Genomic DNA, 22,682 nt, shown 5'->3' on the forward strand with positions numbered 1-22,682 from the left:
AGCAAGAACATTTTAATAATTGTGTAAAAGATCAATTAAGACGTAATGCTATGATGATAGTCCGTTTGAGTGACATGATGTTTAGAATTGCTAATGATGGTAAGGGTCTTGGTAAACATGCTTCTATGATTGACACCCAACTAGACCAAGTTACTAAGTCTCAAAATGATTTGCTTGCTCACATAAATGATAATATGAATGACAATGTTGTTAGAGTAATGACTAGAGGAGGTCGCATGACTCAAGAACCTCTTTATCCTGAAGGTCATCCTAAAAGAATAGAACATGATTCTTAGAGAATTAACGATAATACACCTAGTCCTTCTAAGAAGAAAAAGGAAAACAAAAATGATAGGACTTTGCATGCTTCTAGTGAACCTGTAATAGAAAAACAAGCTCAAAATCATAATGATGTTTCTATTTCTAATGCCGAGACACAATCTAGTAATGAACATTCACATAGTGATGAGGAGAACAATACTTTTCATATAGATGCTTCACCAACCAGTGATAAAGAACCCGATAATGATGTGGGAATAGAACCTACTGAAGATCTTGATAACCCACCACCTAGAAATAAACGTTATGAGAAGAAAGATTTTTTTGCTAGAAACATGGGAAAGAAATAAAGTCATGGGTTCAAAAACCCATGCCATTCCCTCGCAAGCCTTCTAAGAGTAAGGACGAGGAAGACTTTGAGCGCTTGGCTAAAATGATTAGGCATGTATTTTTGCGCACTCTGTTGACTGATATTTTGAAAATACCTCTATATGCTTAGTATATTATTACCAACAAAAGAAAAATACTGGAAACTCAAAAAATTGCTACTATCCATGCTAATTATTCTTTTGATGTGGAGTGCCTAAGAAGTTGGGAGATCCACATATAACCACAATACCTTGCTCCTAAAAAGAAATTATGTTAAAACTAATTTATGTGATTTAGGAGCTGGTGTTAGTGTTATGCCTTTCTATCTTTATAAGAGACTTGGTTTATATAAGCTTACACCTACTAAGATATCTTTACAAATGGCTGATAAATCCATCGCTTTACCTATTGGAATTTGCGAGGATGTTCTTGTTGTGGTTGTCGAAGTTACTATCTTGACAGACTTTATTATTCCTGATATGCCCGAGCACGACAACATGTTGATCATCCTTGGTAGACCCTTTTTAAAGACTGTAGGGGCTCTTATTGATTGAAACAAAAGCAAAGTCACTTTTAATGTCAATGGCAAACAAAAATACCATGGATTTTCCGAAGAAGCAAACTTTGGTTAATAATATGAATGTCATTGAGCCAATCGCTATAGTCACCATTGGAGGTTTCAAAAATCCTCTTCCTAGTGCCAAGAAGAAATATTACACTCTTATTGTTGGGGATATGCAAATCCCTCTTGAGGTAAGCAAGCACTCACGGACATGAAAACGATTTTCCAATGAGTTTTCGTGCATTAGAGCATGTGCTTCTAGTTCAAACTTTGTATTACGTGTATGAAATCCCTAGAAAACTCAATTAATGTATAAAAAGGGCTAAATTAGTGCACTAGATGGACGCATTGAATGTAGTTTCGCTACGAAAGGTGACATGTTCCCTATCGAAATCATGAGGCTTCTTGCATAAGCTTTGGCTTGTAAGATACATGTCCCAATATCTCTACTATTAAAAGGAAATTGAACATCGTGATGGTTAAACTTTGTTCGCTACCCCCTTGTGTCGCTATCTATGGATTCATCCTTTCACCGATATATTTTAAGCTCTCCAAAAACCAGAGGCAAGTAAACAAGAGAACCAAGCGGTTCAATCAACCTCTTCCTTCCACCGCAAAACCAGCCCACGTGCTCGCTCAAAGAGTAAGCAAAAAAAGAGAGAAAGCAACCACGGTCACATGACCGACGCCCCATCTTTCCCAACCCCTCGCTCCTAGGTTGTCCCCTCCCGATAAATAATCGCTGCTCCACGCGGGTGCCACCAAATCCTCAGATCTCTCACCTCAGATGGTAGTACGTGAGCTTCTCCATCATCGAGGAGGGTGGGGACGAGAAGCCAGGGAAAATAGAGAGATGATGGCTTCCAATGGTGCTACATTCGTGTCGTATGTATTGGGCCTCCGGGATGCCCTCGGGCCTAGGTAAACCGGGTTCTTTGAGGCCATGAAAACACAACTTGGTTGTACTCAAGCTCCTGAGAAGCTCGTCGCAGTCATCTGAGACGATCTTCTCACCTCCTTGTTGGGTGAAATTGACATTTCCATTGCCACACTTATTGTTGTGATACTACCGACATAAAGGGTTTAACTAGCTGTCCTTTGGTTGGCTCTCGTGTGTAATTAGTACTTGCAAATATGTTATCAATCAATCTCCTCATCGAATGTACAATGTTTATTTTTCTGTGAGAGGATGTCTTCTTCAATGATCATGATCTTTCAGCCATACAGTCTGATCACGTGTAGTGAGGCAAGTAACAACCTAAGGTTTGATGTTCATTCTTGGAATGGTGTTTGATCTGTAGGTAATTGTTTATATGTTGGATCATGTGCAGGACAAGAAACATGCCGGTTTTTCTTTACAACCCGCCTTCTTTTGCAAGGGATTTTCGTTGACTCTATGGATGGCCGCCCGATAATGCAGGGATGCATGTGATCGATGCCTTATATGATCCAACAATGTATTTTTTCAAGATAGTTAGTGGAGATCCTTTTATGAATCACTTTAACTAGAGCAGGCTACATATCTGATACTATGCAATTTTGATTTTTGTGTGCTAACAAATTAGAATGAAAATGCCTCCATGACAAGCATGCATTCGTAGAATATTAATTCTAACCAATAATTTGTAGCATATATTTTTGAAATACAACATCCAATTTTTTTTGGAAGGTTACAAGGTTTGTTGAGGCACGTATCATTAAAATTGAATTGTTAATGAGACTACCTCACACTATAGTATTTTTAACCAAGATATCTTTTTTGTTCCCTTACCAACTTAACATAGGTTCATATATTGCTAGGAAATAAAGAAGCAGCTAAGAAAACAGTAAAAAAATATTGGTTCGTGAGATACCGTGTTACATATATTGCTTTTGTATTTTCTCCAAATAGTTTCATGATTTTAATGTATGCCCATTTCTACCGGTGCCCTTCTATCCATATAGTTGAATCTAAAGGATACATGAAATGAGAGTGGTGGTGCCTGGTAACTAGCACTGGGCCTTGAAGTTACTTGATAGGTATGCAATCCGTCCCCGTATCATGTCCATGTTGAATCCACCTTGGAATGTGTATATCAAAATTCACAATATCCATGCATGTATCTTATGAATCCAATGACATTAAATGGTTTGGACTTGTACCTATAGTGGGATGTTAGGATATATCCTTCCTATCGTTCTGAATACTTATTGTTGACATGACTATCAATATTACAGGTTTCTATTGTTTCTAGGAGCTGCAAGGCGGTGGTCATTCTGAAATGCCTAGAATTTAGATTGTAAAGAGGCGATACCTGACAGCGTTCATATAATTAATTTTTTCCTGACCATGTATTCAGCTAGCTATTATCTGCATGTAGGACTGTAACTTGAATATGTGTTATCGCTTTTTGCCTTGGTCAGGCTTACCTTTTTGTCCCTATGACTCAACATTGTTACAGCAGCCATCTAGAGATAAGAGTCTAAAATGAATGTGTTGTACGTGAAGGTGAAGCTAATGTTTTTCTTGCTTTAACAATGCATTATCTAGCATTCTATTTATTTTGTATTCATTAGAAAATTTTTATGGCAAAATTTATTTTGTTGTGGTCGTTATCCTACCGGATCAAATTATCTCGTCACCGTTCCACAATTCACAACTTGTGATATGACATCAAATTGGAAAATGATGAGCAAATTTATGATCTCTGTTTCCCTTGTCTTGATTGGCAACAAAACATTTGTATGTTTCTTGTTGGTATATTATGATTGCGATACTTCCCATTGGTCCATCCTTCCAGTTTAAGAAAAAAAAATTATTCTAGATATAAAAGTCAATTCGATGATAAAAATGTGTATGACGATAGTAGCGGAGCACAAATGTTAGATTTAAATGTGAAGCCTATGGGTGTGTTCTCATGGCCATTGAATGTCGTAGTGTCACAACCTACATATCCAATCTGGTTATCGTATAACCCTCATCTCATTGAATTGTATTTGCTTTTCATTATATTGATGCATCAGGGCGCTACTAATTGCTGCAAAGTGATATCTATAATGCCAAAAGGCACTTGAAGTTTGAGAAACAAAGAAAATAAAGTTGAGGATAAGAAGAGACGACTCAGAGAGAAACTAGGACATGCACAACTGGATGTGATATATAGGATATAAGAAAAAATTAAGACATGCACTACGGGCTGGAGATATATAGGATGTGATAAATAATAGCATGCTATATCGGAGAGATGTGGAGTGGAGCCGAGTCAAGTGATGAGCTAATAGGAGACGTGGAAGAAAGATGAAGGCTTGCAACAAACAATAATATGGCATGATTTGAGTTGCATCTCCATGCACTACAAAATGTGAACAAAAAATTAATTATATACTCCCTCCGTTCCTTGATATAAGGTGTATAGTTTTTTGAGAAAAAATCCAAAATATAAGGCGTATTGCGTTGTGCCACTTGTTTGGATATTTATTTTAGGGATTTGATTACATTTCCTTATATCAGGCAAGCTCCTCTATTTTTTGATGTCAATTAGTCAGGTGTAATCTCAGCCAAAACTTGTGAAATCTTCCCTCTAGGTGCATTCTTTAATTTCCGTGCCAAAAACTATACACCCTATATTTAGGAACAGAGGGAGTATCATTTAACTAGTTTGTCCCAAATTCATAAAAAATAGCACGCCATTTATATATCGTGCCATGACACTGGGTAAGTTTCATGAATTTCATACGAGCATTGGGTTCTCGAGGATTTAAAAACCAATATTCGCAATGTTTGCGGCCTACTCACGACGCCAAGATGTTTGTAATTCATTGACCTTCAGTGCATGGGATTTAAATAGGGACCACAAAATGGTTTTTAATCCATTTCTGGTACCTTGGAGCACACACTTGTTGAATTTCAATTTTGAGTTCTTCACATTAAGTGCTTGACTAGAAAACTCAATGTCGTTTCGACCACAAAGGTGACATCTTCCCTATGGAAACCATGAGGCTTCTCGTGGGAAACTCCGATACATAAGAAGTTTGTATTCATGCTATAATTGTATTGATTGGATACTCAAATACATGTGTGGATACATAGACAACATAGAGTCCCTAGTAAGCCTCTACTAGACTAGCTCGTTGATCAAAGATGGTTAAGGTTTCCTAGCCATAGACATGAGTTGTCATTTTATAATGCGATCACATCATTAGGAGAATTATGTGATGTACAAGAACCAAACCGTAATCATAGCATTTGATCGATCACTAAGTTTACTGCTATTGCTTTCTGCATGTCAATGTATCTTTTTTAAGACCATGAGATCATGCAACTGCCTGATACCGGAGGAATGCTTTGTGTATATCAAACGTCACAAGTAACTGGGTGATTATAAAGATGTTCTGCAGGTATTTGGTGGTTTGGCATGGATCGAGACTGGGATTTGTCACTCCGTATGACGGGGGGGGGGTATCTCTAGCCCACTCGATAATACAACATCAGAAGAAGCTTTCAAGCAATGTGAATAAGGAGTTAGTCATGGGACCTTGTATTACATAAATAGTAAAGAGACTTGCCAGTAACGTGATTGAACTAGGCATGGAGATACCGATGATCGAATCTCGGGCAAGTAACATATCGATGAACAAAGGGGACTATATACGGGATTGGCTGAATCCTTAACATCGTGGTTTGACCGATATAGATCTTAATATAATATGTAGGAACCAATATCGGCATCTAGGTCCCGCTATTGGTTATTGATTGTAGAGGTGTCTCGGTAATGTATACATAGTTCTCGAACCCCCAGGGTCTGCACACTTAACATTTGGTGACAATAGAGTATTGTTGAGTTATTATGATGGTGACAGAAGGTTGTTCAGAGTCCCAGATGAGATCCCAGACATGACGAGGAGCTTCGGAACGGTCCGGAGGTAAAGATTGATATATGGGAAGTTGTCATTCGAGTTCTGGAAACAGTTTCAGAAAGTTACCGATTTGTGACGGAGGTTCCACAAGTGTTTCGGGGGTCCACCGGGAGGGTCCATCTACCCTGGAAGCCCCCGTGGGCTCTGAGAGAGGTCGCACAAGCCCCTGGTTGGCTGGCCGCCCCTCCCACCTAGAGGCACATGCAGCCCCACCTTGGCTGCCAACCCTCCTAGGGGAAATCATAGGTCGGCCACCTTCCACCATCCCCCTATATATATGAGAGGACAGGGAGGCAGCCAATACATAAGTCCTTGGCGGTGCCCTCCCTCTCTCTCTCTCTCTCGTATTACTTGTCCACCGTCGCAATCGCGGTAGCGCTTGGCGAAGCTTTGCGGAGATCGCACCACCAACCCCGTCACCACGTCATCATGCTGTCGGAGAAGTCAGCTACTACTTTATCCATGCTCGCTGGATCAAGATGGTTTATGCGGAGGTGTCATCCGTTCGTTACTAGATCGGGATGAATCATGATTGGATCGCGAAGACGTTCGACTACATCAACTGTGTTTCTTAATGCTTCTGCTTAGCGATCTACAAGGGTATGTAGATGCACTCCCCCTCTCGTATTTGTTGATCTCCATAGATTGATCATGGGTGCCCATAGGAAATTTTTTGTTTCCCAAGGAACATTCGCCAACAGTGGCATCATGACCTAGGTCTATGCATAGATAACATGCACGATTAGAACACAAAGTGTTTGTGGGTGTTGATATTCAGATTTCTTACTTCCTTGGTATTATTTTGATTCGACGGTATTGTGGGATGAAGCAGCCCACACCAACCTTACTTGTCTACGTATGAGAGACCGGTTCCATTGACTGACATGCAACTTGTTGCATAAAGATGGCTTGCGTGTGTCTGTCTATCCCACTTTAGTTGAATTGGATCCGATAGAGGCGGTCCTTGTATAAGGTTAAATAGCAAATTGATTATCATCGTTGTGGCTTTGTGTAGGTAAGAACGGTTCTTCCTGGTTGCCCCTAGCAGCCACGTAAAACTTGCAACAACAGAGTAGAGGACGTCTAACTTGTTTTTGTAGGGCATGTTGTGATGTGATATGGCCAAAGACATGGTGTGATATATGTGATGTATAAGATGATCATGTTTTGTATAGAATTATCATGACTTGCATGTCGATGAGTACGACAACCGGCAAGAGCCATAGGGTTGTCTTTAATTTATTTGTGCCTTTTTTGCTTTACTTTATCGCTATGAGTTAGCAATAGTTGTATAAGCATAGTTGGTGCGACAACCCCAATCATGACACGATGATGGATATCATGGTGTCATGCCACTGACGATGGAGATCATGCCGGTGCTTTCGAGATGGATATCAAAATCACTAGATGATGATGGCCATATCATGTCACTTTTATGATTTGCATGTGATGTTAATCCTTTTATGCATCTTATTTTGCTTAAGGTGACGGTAGCATCATGATCCCTCACTAAAATATGAACATAAAATTGAGTTCTTCCAAAGTGTGCACCGTTATGAAGGTTCGTCGTTTCGAAGCACCTCGTGATGATCTGGTATGATAGACTCTATGTTCGCATAAAATAGGAGTAAGACAGTTTTGCACATGCACAACACTTGGGTTAAATTTGACGAGCCTAGCATGTACATACATGGCCTTAGAACATAGGAGACCGCAACTTCAAACATGAGTCATATAGTAGATATGATCAACATGGAGATGTTCACCATCGAAACCACCTCATCTCTGTTGGGGATCGTAGTAATAATTCAAAATACTTCCTACGTCACACCAAGATCATCTAGGAGAAACCATCAACGAGTGAGGAAGAGCATATTCATACCGTTGAAGATCGCTAACTGGACGCGTTACTATGAACGCGGTCGATGGAGTCGTACTCGCGGCGATTCAAATCGCGGAAGATCCGATCCGAACACCGAACTTACGGTGTCTCCGCGTTCAACACACCTACAGCTCGGGGACGTCTCCTCCTTCTTGATCCACAAAGGAGGGAGGATAAGTTGAGGGAGAACTCCGGCAGCATGACGGCATGGTGGCGGTGGAGCCATATGGTTCTCCGATAGGGCTTCGCCAAGCACCGCAGAGGAGGAGAATAGGGAGAGGTAGGGCTCCGCAAAGAGGTGATGTTCAAGGTGTGTGCAGCCCTCCCAAAACCCTCTCTATTTATAGGAGGGAGGGAGAGGGGGCCGGCCACCCTAGGGTTCCCTAGGTGGTGTGGTGGCAGCCCTAGAGGAGGAGGAGCGGGCGGCGCCCTAGGGGTGGCTTGCCACCCAAGGCAGCCCCCACGCCTAGGGTTTGGCCTCCCTTGCGCCTTGGGCCTCCTCCCTTGCTCGCACTAGCCCACCAGGGGCTGGTTCCTTTCTCTTTGCAGCCCATGTATCCCTCCGGGGCAGGTGGACCTTCCCGGTGGACCCCCGGTACCTTTTCGGTGGTTCCGGTACAATACCGACAAACCCCGAAACCTTTCCGGCGACCGAAACTAGACTTCCCATATATAAGTCTTTACCTCCGGATCATTGTGGAACTGCTCGTGATGTCCGGGATCTCATCCGGGACTCTGAACAACCTTCGATACCCACATATACGATTCCCATAACAACTCTAGTGTGTAGACCCTAAGGGTTCGGGAATCATGCAGACATGACCGAGACATCTCTCCGGCCAATAACCAACAGCGGGGTCTGGATATCCATGTTGTCTCCCACATGTTTCACGGTGATCTCATCGGATGAACCACGATGTCGAGGATTCACTCAATCCCGTATGCAATTCCCTTTGTCTACCGGTATGATACTTGCCCGAGATTCTCTCTTCGGTATCTCTATACCTTCTTCAATCTCGTTATCAGCAAGTATCTTTACTCGTTCCGTAACACATGATCCTGTGACTAACTCCTTAGTCACACTGAGATCAATAGGATGATGTACTACTGAGTGGGCCCACAGATACCTCTTTGTCACACGGAGCGACAAATCCTAGTCTCGATTCATGCCAACCCAACAGACACTTTCGGAGATGCGTGTAGTGCACCTTTATAATCACCTAGTTACATTGTAACGTTTGATACACCCAAAGCACTCCTACGGTATCCGGGCGTTGCACAATCTCACGGTCTAAGGAAATGATACTTGACATTATAAAAGTTCTAGCAAACGAACTACACGATTTTGTGCTATGCTTAGGATTGCGTCTTGTCCATCACATCATTCTCCTAATGATGTGATCGCATTATAAATGACATCTAATGTCCATGTTCAGGAAACCATGACCATCTATTGATCATCGAGCTAGCCAACTAGGGGCTCACTAGGGACATGTTGTGGTCTATGTATTCACACATGTATTACGGTTTCCGGTTAATACAATTATAGCATGAACAATAGACAATTGTCATGAACAAGGAAATTTAATAATAACCAATTTATTATTGCCTCTAGGGCATATTTCCAACAGTCTCCCACTTGCACTAGAGTCAATAATCTAGTTCACATCATTATGTGATTGTAATGAATCTAACACCCATACAGTTCTGGGATTGATCATGTCTTGCTTGCGAGAGAGGTATTAGTCAACGGGTATGAACCTTTCAGAGTGTGCTTTACAAATCTCTATTTCATCCTATAGATGTTGCTACCACGCGCCATTTGGAACTATTCCAAATGACTGCTCCACTATACGAATCCGTCTTACTACTCAGAGTTATCCGGATTAGTGTCAAAGCTTGCATCGACATAACTCTTTACGACAAACTCTTTTATCACCTCCATAATCAAGAAAAATTCCTTAGTCCATTAGTTACTAAGGATAACTTCGACCGCTGTCCAGTGATCCATTCATGGATCACTCTTGTACCCCTTGATTGAGTCATACCAAGGCACACTTCAGGTGCGGTACACAACATAGCATACTATAGAGCCTACGGCTAACGCATAGGGGACGACCTTCATCCTTTCTCTCTCTTCTTCCATGGTCAGGTTTTGAGTCTTACTCAATACTTACACCTTACAACACAACCAAGAACTCCTTCTTTGCTGATCTATTTTGAACTCCTTCAAAATCTTGTCACGGTATGTATTCATTTGAAAGTACTATTAAGCATTTTGATCTATCTTTATAGGTCTTGATGCTCAATGTTCAAGTAGCTCAATCCAGGTTTTTCGTTGAAAAACACTTTTCAACCTTATGCTTTCCAGAAATTCTACATTATTTCCAATCAACTCATCAGAAATTCTATAGTGCTCCCACTCACTTACTTGGAAATACAGGTTTCTCATAAACTTTGTATAAACCCAAAAGCTTTGATCATCTCATCAAAGTGCATATTCCAACTCCGAGATGCTTACTCCAGTCCTTAGAAAGATTGTTGGAGCTTGCATACTTGTTAGCATCCTTAGAATTGACAAAAAAACTTCTGGTTGTATCAGATCCAACCTTTCCTCAAGGAAACCGTCGAGGAAACAATATTTGACATCCTATCTGCAAGATTTCATAAATGATGCAGCAAGTGCTAACATAATTGCAACATACTTTCAACATCGCTACGAGTGAGAAAGTCTCATCGTAGTCAACTCCTTGAACTTGTCGGAAACATCTTAGCGACAAGTCGAGCTTTCTTAATGGTGACACTTACCATGATTGTCCGTCTTCCTTTTAGAATCCATCTGTACCCAACAGCCTTATGACCATCAAGCAGTTCGTCCAAAGTCTACACTTTGATTTCATAAATGGATCCTTTCTCGGATTTTATGGCCTCCAGCCACTTATCGGAATTCGGGCCCACCATTGCTTCTCCATAGCTCGTAGGTTCATTGTTGTCGAGAAACATGACCTCCAAGACAGGATTACCGTACTACTCTGGAGTATTATGTTTCCTAGTCAACCTACGAGGTTTGAAGTAACTTGATCCGAAGCTTCATGATCACTATCATTAGCTTCCATTTCAATTGGTGTAGGCGCCAGAGGAACAACTTCATGCACCCTGCTACACACTGGTTGAAGTGATGGTTCAATAACCTCATCAAGTTTCCACCATCCTCCCACTCAATTCTTTCGAGAGAAACTTTTTCTCTAGAAAGGACCCGTTTCTAGAAACAAACATTTTGCTTCCGGATCTGAGATAGGAGGTATACCCAACTATTTTGGGTGTCCTATGAAGATGCATTTATCCGCTTTGGGTTCGAGCTTATCAGGATGAAAATTTTCAACATAAGCGTCGTAGCCCCAAACTTTTAAGAAACGACAGCTTAGCTTTTTATAAACCATACGATGTCATCTCAACGGAATTACGTGGTGCCCTATTTAAAGTGAATGTGGTTGTCTCTAATGCCTAACCCATAAACCATAGTGGTAATTCGATAAGAGACATCATAGTATGCACCATATCCAATAGGGGGCAGCTATGATGTTCGGACACACCATCTGACTATGGTTGTGAAACAATGTCCACAATGTCTTAATTGTGTACCAAACTCGTAACTCAGATATTCAACTCTATGATCATATCATAGACACTTTATCCTCTTGTCACGACGATCTTCAACTTCACTCTGAAATTACTTGAACCTTTCAATAATTCAGACTTGTGTTTCATCAAGTAAATATACTAGTATCTACTCAAATCATCTGTGAAGTAAGAACATAACGATATCCCCTGCGTGCCTGAGCACTCATTGGACTTCACACATCAAAATGTTTTACTTCCAACAAGTTGCTTTCTTGTTCCATCTCACTCGAAGACGTGGCCTTCAGTCATCTTGACCATGTGGTATAATTTCCATGTCTCAAGTGATTCAAAATCAAGTGAGTCCAAATGATCGATCTGCATGGAGTTTCTTCATGCGTTTGTACCAATAGGCATGGTTTGCATGTCTCAAACTTTTCAAAAATGAGTGAGTCCAAAGATCCAGCAACATGGAGCTTCTTCATGCGTTTGTACCAATAGGCATGGTTTGCATGTATTAAACTTTTCAAAATAAGTGAGCCCAAACATGCATCAGCATGGAGGTTCTTCATGCGTTTTATAGCAATATGACTCAAGTGGATGTGCCACAAGTAAGTGGTATTATCATTACTATCTTATATCTTTTGGCATCAATATTATGAGCATATGTATCACTATGATCGAGATTCAATAAACCATTCATTTTAGGTGCAATACCATTGAAGGTATTATTCAAATAAACAGAGTAACCATTATTCTATTTAAATGAATAACCGTATTGCGATAAACACAATCCAATCATGTCTATGCTCAATGCAAACACCAAATAACAATCATTTGGGTTTAACGCTAATCCCGATGGTAGAGGGAGCATGCGATGTTTGATCACATCAACCTTGGAAAGACTTCCAACACATATTGTCACCTCGCCTTTAGCTAGTCTTCGTTTATTCCATAGCTTTTATTTTGAGTTAATAACACTTAGCAACTGAACCAGTATCTAATATCCTAGTGCTACTAGGAGTACAAGTAAAGTACCCATCAATATCATGTTTATCCAATATACTTTTGTCAACTTTGCCAGCCTTCTATCTACCAAGCATCTAAGGTAGTTCCTCTTCAGTGACTGTTCCCCTCATTACAGAAGCACTTAGTCTCGAGTTTTGGTTCAACCTTGGGTCTCTTAAATAGAGAAGCAACTGGTTTACCGTTTTATAAAATATCCCTTCATGCCCTTGCCCTTCTCGAAACAAGTGGTTTTACTAACCATCAACAATTGATGCTCCATTTGACTTCTACTTTTACAGTGTCAAACATCACGAATAGCTCAAGGATCATCATATCTATCCCTGATATGTTATAGTTCATCACGAAGCTCTAGTAGCTTGGTGGCAGTGACTCTGGAGAACCATCATTATCTCATCTAGAAGATCAATTCCCACTCGATTCAAGCGATTGTAGCACTCAGACAATCTGAGCACGTGCTTAACGATTGAGCTTTTCTCCCTTACTTTGTAGACAAAGAATCTTGTTGGAGTTATCATACCTCTAAACAAGGGCACGAGCCTGAAATCCCAATTTCATTCCTTGGGACATCTCGTTCGTCCCGCGACATTCGAAATGTCTTCTGCGTCTCAATTCTAAGCCGTTTAAGCATTATGCAGTGAACTATCATGTAGTCATAAAAACGTGTATGTCAGATGTTCGCAACATCTACACACGACGCTCGAGGTTTTGCACACCGTGCGGTGCATTAAGGACATAAGCCTTCTGTGCAGCAATGAGAACAATCCTCAGTTTACGGACCTAGTCCGCAAAATTGCTACTATCATCTTCAACTAAATTTTCTCTAGGAACATATCAAAGATAGTAGAGCTACAAAGCGAGCTACAACATAATTTGCAAAGACCTTTTGACTATGTTCATAATAATTAAGTTCATTTAATCAAATTATTTAATGAACTCCAACTTAGATCGACATCCCTCTAGTCATCCAAGTGATACATGATCCATGTCGACTAGCCCGTGCCCGATCATCACGTCAGACGAACTAGTCATCAATGGTGAACATCTCCATGCTGATCGTATCCATCATACGACTCATGTTCGACCTTTCGGTCTCCCGTGTTCCGAGGCCATGTATGTACATGCTAGGCTCGTCAACTCAACCTAAGTGTTTTGCGTGTGTAAATGTGGCTTACACCCATTGTATGGGAACGTTAGAATCTATCACACCTGATCATCACGTGGTGCTTCCAAACAACGATCCTTCGCAACGGTTCACACTTAGGGTGAACACTTTTCTTGAAATTTTTAGTGAGGGGTCATCTTATTTACTACCGTCGTTGTAAGCAAATAAGATATAGAAACATGATAAACATCACATGCAAATCATATAGTGACATGATATGGCCAATATCATCTTGCTCCTTTGATCTCCATCTTCGGGGCACGACATGATCATCATTGTCACCGGCATGACACCGTGATCTCCATCATTGTGTCTCCATGAAGTCGTGTCTCCAATTATTACTTCTACTACTATGGCTAACGGTTAGCAATAAACTAAAGTAATCACATGGCGTTCCATCTCATACAATAAATTAAGACAACTCCTATGGCTCATGTCGGTTGTCGTACTCATCGACATGCAAGTCATGAATCCTGTTACAAGAACATGATCAATCTCATACATCACATATATATCATCACATCCTTTTGGCCATATCACATCACATAGCATACCTTGCAAAAACAAGTTAGACGTCCTCTAACTGTTGTTGCAAGTTTTACGTGGCTGATTTGGGTTTCTAGCAAGAACACTTCTTACCTACGTGACAACCACAATGTTTCTATGCCAATGCTATTTACCCTTTATAAAGACCCTCTTCATCGAATCCAATCCGACTAAAGTGGGAGAGACGGACACCCACTAGCCACCTTATGCAACAAGTGCATGTCACCCGGTGGAACTAGTCTCACGTAAGAGTACATGTAAAGTCGGTCCGGGCCGCTTCATCCCACGATGCCGCCGAATCAAGATAAGACTAGTGATGACAAGAAAATTGACCACATCATCACCCACAACTTACTTGTAATCTACTCGTGCATAGAATCTACGCATAGACCTCGCTCGGATGCCACTGTTGGGGATCATAGTAATAATTCAAAAAAAAATCCTACGTCACACCAAGACCATCTAGGAGAAACCAGTAACGAGTGAGGAAGAGCATCTTCATACCGTTGGAGATCGCTAAGCTGATGCATTACTATGAACGGAGTCGATGGAGTTGTACTCGCGGCGTTTCAAATCGTGGAAGATCCGATCCGAACACCGAACGTATGGTGTCTCTGTGTTCAACACACCTACAGCTCGGGGACGTCTCCTCCTTCTTGATCCAGGAAGGAGGGAGGACAAGTTGAGGGAGAACTCTGGCAGCACGACGGCGTGGTGGCGGTAGAGCAATGTGGTTCTCCGGCAGGGCTTCGCCAAGCACCATGGAGGAGGAGAATAGGGAGAGGCAGGGCTGCGCCAAGAGGTGATATTCAAGGTGTGTGCATCCCTCCCAAAACCCTCTCTATTTATAGAAGGGAGGGAGAGGGGCCGACCACCCTAGGGTCTCCCTAGGTGGTGTGGCGGCATCACTAGAGGACGAGGAGGGGGCGCCCTAGGGGTGGCTTGCAACCCAAGGCAGCCCCCACGCCTAGGGTTTGGCCTCCCTTGCACCTTGTGCCTCCTCCCTTGCTCGCAAGAGCCCACCAGGGGATGTCGTGGGAATAAACCTGACAGTAGAGGTGTAGGGTACGAATGGAGAGGGCAGAGTCCTAGCTGCGACAAGATTGTACACAAGATGTATGAGTTCAGGCCCCTCTCTTGGAGGTAATAGCCCTACGGAGTGGTTTTTGTGTAATACAAGGGGTGCGAACCCTTGTGCCAGAGGGGAGAGGTGGCTTATATAGAGTGCGCCACCTCTCATCAATACATCAGCATCTAAGGGCTCGATCAATATGAGTTTCAAGATATACGTTACTTATAACATAAGTGGGTAATAAATGCTAGTAAAGACCATTGCTTGAACGTGTGTTCGTTGGCAGTCATGGGTGACTTCTGATCTTCCGTATCGACTGGAATCTTTTCGAGTGCCTTTGGGTTGTCGAGTGGATATAAATCTAATCTGAGTGGCTTCATACCGAGTGACTTTTAAATACCATCTTCATCTAGTCGGAGCTTTCTATCTGGCCTTTGTCCTAATAATGAGGTGCCCTTGGGTAGGACATATAGGTCAGGCCTATGACCCTACCCTAGGTGCATATCCCCATCATTAGCGCCCGAATGGATCGGGGATCGAGTGAGGAAGGGGTCGACATGAGTTCTTGTCGAGTCGCTCTGATCTTGGTCCTTTTCCTGAGATTGACAAAACTTCGGGTCGTCTTAAATCTTCATCATTCGCCTTGATCGATTCTGTTCTGAAATTTGCCCGAGTGGTTTCGGATGCTTGGGCTTTCTCCGAGTGACTACGTGTATCTCTTGATATGACTGATGACGCAACTGTAAGGCAAGTTGAGCAATGATGCCTCGATTATTGCATCGTCATCATCGCCACACGTCATGTCTCCACTGATAGCGGGATACGCTGAGATGTGGAGGTCCCACCAGTCGGTGACCCAGTTGGTTGCTTATATAAATGTAACCGTGGCTAGGGTTACGGCTGTGCCTTAATCTTTCCTTGCTCTTCTTCCGCCTTAGCTTCACCAGACTTGCTCAACTCGGAATCTAGGTGAATCTAGTTCGCAGCTAAGCCCCCGAGTGTGAGGATCGCTCTGCACTCGGAGTACGTTTACACTTAGGCGAACACTGGTTCGCAACTAAACGTCCGAGTGGATAATTTTTATCCACTCGGAAGACTTTGTTAACTTAGGTGAATCTTGTTCGGAGCTAAGCCCTCGAGTATGAGGATCGGTCTCCACTCGGAGTACATTTACACTTAGGCGAAGACTTCTTCGCAGCTAAGCGTCCGAGTGGATAATTTTTATCCACTCGGAAGAGTTTGTTAACTTAGTCGAATCTTGTTTGCAGCTAAGCCCCCGAGTGTGAGGATCACTCTCCACTCGGAGTACATTTTTTGGGCGCGTAGCCACTCGACCGGAATCGACTAAAACTGAGGAAGTTATGACATGGACAAACAACTTTATTCAACAAACTTTGTACGTTACATCGAATAAATTGGCAATCAAGCATAAAAACGCTTTAGTAGATCCGTATTCCATGCATGCGGTTCGTCTGTCCTCTTTTGAAGATTGTAGAGTCCGTAAGCTCCATTGTTTAACACCTTTGTAATGATGAAGGATCCTTCCCAAGCAGGAGCTAGTTTATGAGGCCGTTGTTGATTGTAACATCCCAAATTTTGGAATGTTAAAATAATAATTAGTTGTTTGTTTGTTTGCTTGTGATTGAAACTTGAGTGGAAATTTGAAACTTTTCCAAACTTTTGAATGAGAGGGAATAAAATGACTTTCCCCATCTCCGATGAATTCAAATTCAATATTTTAAAAGCAAAGAGAGAAGATGACATGACTTCTTCAACTATAAAGAATTTGAACGGAGATATTTGCATTTGAATTCTTTTGCATTTCTATTTGTTTTTCTTCGTGCAAGAAATGCCGGGAAATACATTTTGTCAAACAGAAAAGAGAGGAGGAACATGACCCTCAAACACACGGGCATTTTGAAAGTTATTTGAACCCTAAAACTTAGAGGGTCATTTGAAAATTATTTACAAAAGAAAATAAATCTTTTAGGCAATTTTGTGAAAATAATTTTTTCTGAAGTTTTTATTTTTGCCGTGGAAAAATGCCCATCCTTTAGATTTTATTTTTCTGATAATTTTAGTATATAGAAACTCTTTATTCCGAATTGATTTGAATTCCCTTTTATCGTTTTAGTTTCCTAGTTTTAAAAATAGGAAAGGAATCACTTTTATTTGGAAACACCTGCTGGCCCATCAAGAGTTTTCCTATTTCGGCCCAACAGAGGATCTGCTTCCTCCTCTGTCTCTTCCCCATGTCACAGGAGCTTTCCTTAGCCATGGACAGGGAGATCTTCACCTCCGGTATTCGCGAAGCTCTTTCCCTCCCAGCTCATCCCGTCGCCCCTATAAGAAGGCCCCGGTCCTCCTCGTTCCATTCCCGTTGAAACCGCCGCCTCTCCCCACCTCCTCCTCCCCCTGCACCATCGCCGGAGTCGGTCACCAGAGAACTCGCCGTGCTCCTCCACATCGCCACTGCACCCCCTCCCCTACCTCGCTGCACCCCACCCCACCCTTGCCGCGCCTCCCCACCCCTTCGCCCCCCTCCTCCACCACCCCACCCCGTCGGCCACCCCCCTGCTCCCCCACATCGCCATGACCAGGAAGAACTCCTCCCATCGCCCCCCCTTGAACCCCTCTCCATATCCCCCTCGCCCCCCCTGCAGGCCCCTCCACCTTGCCGCCCCCCTCCTCCAACGGCCCCTTCCCCACCCTCACCGGAGCTCCACCCCGACCCGAGCCACCATCGGCCACCATTGCCAGCACGGGAGCTACTCCCAGCCACGGTAAGACTCCTCCTCCTGTTTTTCTTTTTTTCTTTTTCTTTTTTTGGGTTTGCCCTTAGATCAAAGACCTACGGTGTAGATTAGAAGGGCATACCCCTTCGGTTCTTTGACAAGAACCGGCCGTTTATTTTTATTAACTCAATTGTTTTTCCTACATAGGGGCCGTTCGTTAGTTAGTTTTAGAAGCGCACGGATACGGCCAATCAGGGACTGCCACGTAGTCTGTAGCAATTGTTTTATTTTTCTGTTTAGTTCCAAAAACAGAAAAGTTCCAATCTTGTTTAGCCCATAACTTTTGATCCATAAGTCCAATGGAGTTGATTCTTTTTCCAGTAGCTCAAAAATTTCCTGTAGTTTTTAAAACCATATAATTTGTGTATGTTTGAAATTTTCAAATTTGAATTAGATCAGATTTAGGTTAAACCTTGTTTTGCTTATTCCAGGAGTTTAAAAATAGCTTTTAATTTGATTCTTTTTGCTACTGATCACTAGTGATCTTATTTATCAGTGGTAAAAATTTCAGATTTGTTTGAGTAATTTAGCTCACTGTTTCTTGTGAAACAATTTTTGTTTCACCTCTTTTAGGATTTCGGCTAATTCCTTTTCTATTTTTGTTTTAAAATTATTTTATTTTATATTTCAGAAAGATTATTGTTTTTTTATGTTAGTTAACAGTAGTTTTGCAACAAGTTTTGATTTTTATTTTATTTGTTATCATGAAATCAATTCTAGTTCCTGCAATTGGTTTCACCACTGTTTCAAAACCCGTTTGGAAGTACTTTGAAAAAGTTTTGTGAAAAGTACTTTATTTTATCTTAGTTAAATTTATATCTTAGTTCCTTGTTACTATTTTCTGTTAGACAAAATCTATTTAGTGTTTGATGTAGTAGAAGACTCCCTAGCCTTATTTGAAGTTTCTTTCGGATTCCTATTCCCTCTCTCTTTTGTTTTGATTGCTAGAATGATTGCTAGTATGAGTGCTTATGTGAATGATATGTTTGTTATAAAGATTTCATCTGAGAGTGACGAGTAGTCTATCAAGTTATTTCTCGAGAAATTCTTCTTCGTCAACATCACCAGGCAAGTCACTTTGATCATACTATCACCTATGTTTTATGCATCGTAGTTCTACCATCCTATGCCCAAATTGCATGCTTCTTAGGTACTTGGAAATTTTAGTATAAGCTGTAGTATCATGTGGTAGGCACACAACAACCCCGATACTTGGCCCCGGGACGACAAATTTCATATTGCTATGCTTGAGTAGACGGGATTTCGGTTGAGTGCATAACACGAGTGATGCAAGGTTGCTTAAATAATCAAGACCGGTTAAGACAAGATTTTCAAGACCTCAGACGCAATGCAACTCTGGGTGAAGGACGGTTGATCGGCTCCCTGGAGAACCCAGTGGATGACCCGGGATGCTGGAGAGGCCATGACATCCTGCGGAAAGCTTCACCCCGGCTCAAAGAGACGGACGGATATTTTTCAAGACCCAAGGCTTACCTGCATAGCCACAAGTCATTATGGGCTCTGGCTTGGTTGGACAATGCGGCGACTCTGGATAGGCGGTGCTAGCAGATGTAGAAGAACGGTAGGAATGGATGGGCACCGACAGGGATTCAGAGGGACCCGTTGAAAGACCATGTTTTGATCACCCGGTCTTCAAACACCCTGAAGTGCGAGGACATACACGGAGGCGATCAAATCTTGTGGGGAACGTGTGCAAAACTCTGCAGAGTACTCAAACCTAATCGATTAGCCGTGTCCACGGTCATGGACAATTTGAGCCAAAGGAACTGAAGTTATCTGAAATTCTCAACACAAATAATAATATTGATGTGGGTATTATTGACAACATGGGTACGAGAACTGGTTGGTGGAACCATCTCGTTAACAACCAACAATGTAGTAACATTTTGCTTTTAGCCCTCTCTTGATGTAGGAGAAAACTTGCTTTTCGCTAAAAACTTATAGCCCCACCTGCCATATATGCATATAGTATAGATGATTACTTTTCACCCCTCTCTTATGTGACTTGCCGGCATATTCAATATGCTGACCTACACGGCTGCAACGTCTTATGTTGCAGATATTTTCTTCGACGAGTAAGAGTACGATTCAGGGTTACGGTCTACACTCAACTTGCCGTTGGTGTTTATTGGGACTCCACTCCCTTGTCTGCTTCCGCTGAGATATTTAAGGTATATATTAGTTTTACGCTATTTACATGTGATTGCACTTTGATATATACATTGATGTACTGTGTGTGCCAGCATACTGATCCAGGAATGGCACAGAAACACAGAGGCTTGACTCGTTTTGAGTCGGGTCGCTACATTGATCCACTCGGAGCACCAGCTCTCCCTCATGGAATGCCCGACTCCTTACATGCCTTGAATGAAAGCGCTGCAAGTCCTATTGATAAACTATGGATCAAACCAACCCATCTCCCGTTCCTCCTCCAGAAGATCTACTCCACCTTGACGTGCTTGTTCGACTTCATCTTCTGAATATAAATCCACTCGAGGGGAACTATGAATCAAGTCACTCGGTAGAACAGCTTCAGCTCCATAGACCAAGAAGAAAGGAGTTCGCCCTGTCGACCAGTTTGGTGTTGTCCTCAAACCCCAGAGGACAGAGGGTAGCTCAATCACCCAAGCACATGCGGCATACTCAAGGTTTCGCATGAGTCGAGGCTTTAATCGTTGCAGGATCAGACCATTTCTCGCTCTGCTTGACCATTGGTTTGTGGATGAGCAATGGATGCATAATCCACTTGGGTCCCTTGGTTGGTGCACAAACGTCTGAATTCGTGTGAGTCGAAGTTCGACCCATTGTCTGTGATGATGCTATGCGGGACTCCATACCGGAATGTAATTTCCCTCACAAACATGATGGCTGTGGGGCATCCAGCTTCTTGATTTGCTTGGCTTCAATCCATTTGGTGAACTTGTTGACTGCGACGAGCAAGTGTGTGAAACCACTCTGGCCTGTCCGGAAAGGTCCGGCCATGTCCAAACCCCAAACGGCAAACGACCAAATGAGAGGAATCGTCTTCAGAGCTGATGCAGGTTTGTGAGACAAGTTGGAGTAGAACTGACAACCTTCACAGCGGTCGACAAGGTCTTTGGCGATTTCGTTAGGACGAGGCCAGAAGAATCCAGATCGGTATGCTTTGGCAACAATGGCCCGAGAGGACGCATGGTGACCACAGGTCCCCGAGTGGATTTCTTCCAGAATCAGTTGGCCCTCCTCAAGGTTGATACATCGTTGAGCTACGCCGGTCACACTTTCTGTGTAAAGTTGATCACCCATTACTGTGAAAGCCTTTGACCTACGTACAATCTGTCGGGCTTCATCTTCGTCTTCTGGCAACTCTCGCCTTAAAATGTATGCAATATATGGTACACTCCAGTCGGGAGTAATCACCAAATCTTCCATGATAAGGTCAATGACTGCAGGAACATCGACTTCAGTCGGATCAGAAGTACTTGTTGGTTGTGGGGGTTCTTTAGTGAAGGGATCCTCTTGCACAGACGGAGTGCGCAAATGTTCCAAACACACATTGTTGGGTATAGGTTTTCGAGTAGATCCAATCTTAGCCAATTCATCAGTTGCCTGGTTCTTCAATCGAGGAACATGATGGAGTTCTAAGCCTTCAAACTTCTTCTCCATCTTCCTCACAACATTACAATAACCATGGCAGGGTTTCGGACGTCCCACTCCTTCATCACCTGATTGACCACTAAGTGTGAGTCCCCGTAGACCATCAGGCGCTGGACGCGAGTGAGATGGCCATACACAACCCGTAAAGGAGAGCTTCATACTCAGCCTCATTATTGGATGAATCAAAGTGGATCTGAAGGACATAATTAAACTTGTCGCCCTTTGGAGACACCAATAACACACCAGCACCGGACCCATTTAACATCTTGGATCCATCAAAGAACATAGTCCAATGTGCCGAGTGAATCTGTGCAGGCTGTTGTTGTTCCACCCACTCGGCCATAAAATGTGCCAAGGCCTGACATTTGATGGCTTTCTTTGCTTCAAACTTGATATCCAAATGCAACAACTCCATAACCCATTTGGCCACTCAGCCCGTTGCATCCTGATTGTGAAGGATCTCTAATAGGGGAGCGTCACTGATACGTCTCCAACGTATCTATAATTTTTGATTGTTCCATGCTATTATATTATCAACTTGGGATGTCCTATGTGCATTTATATGCCATTTTATATCATTTTTGGGACTAACCTATTCACTCAATTCCTAGTGCCAGTTTCTGGTTTTTCCGTGTTTTTGACCTTTTTCAGAAAAGAATATTAAACTCAGTCCAAACAGAATAAAACCCGCGGGATGATTTTTTCCATAACAGAAGATACCCAGAAGACTTGAGAACCAAGGCAGGAGGTCTTGTGGGAGGTCACGAGCCCCCTAGGCGCGCCCTAGGGGGGGGGGTACCTAGCAGGCTCGTGGG

This window comes from Hordeum vulgare, chromosome 5H, assembly GCF_904849725.1.
Source record: "Hordeum vulgare subsp. vulgare chromosome 5H, MorexV3_pseudomolecules_assembly, whole genome shotgun sequence".
NCBI classification, from domain to species: domain Eukaryota; kingdom Viridiplantae; phylum Streptophyta; class Magnoliopsida; order Poales; family Poaceae; genus Hordeum; species Hordeum vulgare.